General features: G+C 35.6%; 1 protein-coding gene across 1 annotated transcript in view; it reads left to right on the forward strand.

Annotated features, from left to right (window-relative positions):
• The window catches only part of tbc1d14 (TBC1 domain family member 14), a 96,478-nt gene that overhangs the window by 82,291 nt on the left and 12,744 nt on the right, over positions 1-1,443 (forward strand). The gene's annotated exons all lie outside the window — the stretch shown is intronic.

Consider the following 1,443-nt stretch of genomic DNA (forward strand, 5'->3'; position numbering starts at 1 on the left):
ATAAGAATCTGGTAAAGTCACATTTATAGTACAATTCTTAGTAGCTGAATAGAACAAAATATTAAAGAAATGTAAAAAAAAAGAATTGGTTCCCAGCATTTGTATTTATTTAATACATTGTGGTGTTTAAAAAGTGACACCGAGATGAATCTTTAAAGTGCAGAATAGAACAAAGCATAAAATGTGTGGACTTAAACGTTAAAAAAATCTTTTTAACAAGAAACATTCATAATAAAATAGCCTATTATTTTTTTAAACAACAAAAGAGACACATTCAACTGCTCTAAAAATATAGCTTTATTTTTAAGAGCCTCAGTCTTTTGGGAACTTAAGTGTCTCTGTGCAGCAGACCTGTCTTCATGGTCATCCCTATATGGGCGAATCACTAAAATCCCCTTTCACCTCACAGTCTACACTTCCGTAGGACTAGAGATGTTTTATAGTATAGTCCACCTTGCAGCTCTGCACAAGTTATTTTAGCCTCCAGGGGCGACAAAATTTAATGTAAAAGCCAACATTGAAGAGTTCGCTGCTGCTCGTTTATTACTTTTATGTTAATCCGTATTCGCACGCCGTTCAATTGCAGCTTTTCCTCCACAGCTTACGCTCACATCGCATTGACAAAGTGGCAGAAACCATGCAATGAATCTCCACTACCTTTGGTCATAAATTCACGCTCTTTTGTCCATTCTGGGTTAAACGACGTCCTGATTTTGACATGACGCTAACTTTAATACTTAGCATCAGTGATTCTGATCCTTGTTTACTTTTGTAACCAATGACAAGCAGATCTTTATCTGACACACCGCCACTCTTAGCCAATCATTTGTTAGATTAGGTAGTGATGCATTTTTGATGATTGAATATTGTGCTGCAGCCCAGCAAAAAAAATAAAAAATAAATAACAATCTGCTCTACAAGCCTAATGCCTCATAAAGGAGGACAAATACACATCCGGCTGGATGCAGCGCCGGACGCCGGACAGTGCAATTAAAATCCGGACTGTCCGCCCTAAAGTCGGACATCTGGCCACCCTATTGGGTCTCTGATTTCAGTTTGCACATTTCACCAAAAAATAAGTTAAAAAAAAAATTAAAATAAGTGCGTTTTTAATTTGAGACGGTCAGTAAGATGATCTACCGATGAAGAGAGTATTTTTGCCTTTCAAATGACCTAATTGGATCTGATGAACCTAAAAGAAGATGGTGGTTTTCTTTTATTTATTTCAAACATTAATCAGCTTATTCTGTTTAAAAATTTTCTCACTGAAATCCTAAGAAACTATTTTTCTTGCAAGAAAATAGAGTTGTATTTCAGTTCTGAACTCAGCAGCTTTTGTTCTCTTGTTAAATGTTTGAGTAAATCAGTTCTTCCATTAGGTTAACGTTTTTAGGTTAAAATCAAAAGTCACCAGAAGAGTTTTCGACTTTTAGCAAAATCGAA

The sequence above is a fragment of the Cyprinodon variegatus genome, unplaced genomic scaffold, assembly GCF_000732505.1.
Source record: "Cyprinodon variegatus isolate N-32 unplaced genomic scaffold, C_variegatus-1.0 Scaffold631, whole genome shotgun sequence".
NCBI classification, from domain to species: Eukaryota; Metazoa; Chordata; class Actinopteri; order Cyprinodontiformes; family Cyprinodontidae; genus Cyprinodon; species Cyprinodon variegatus.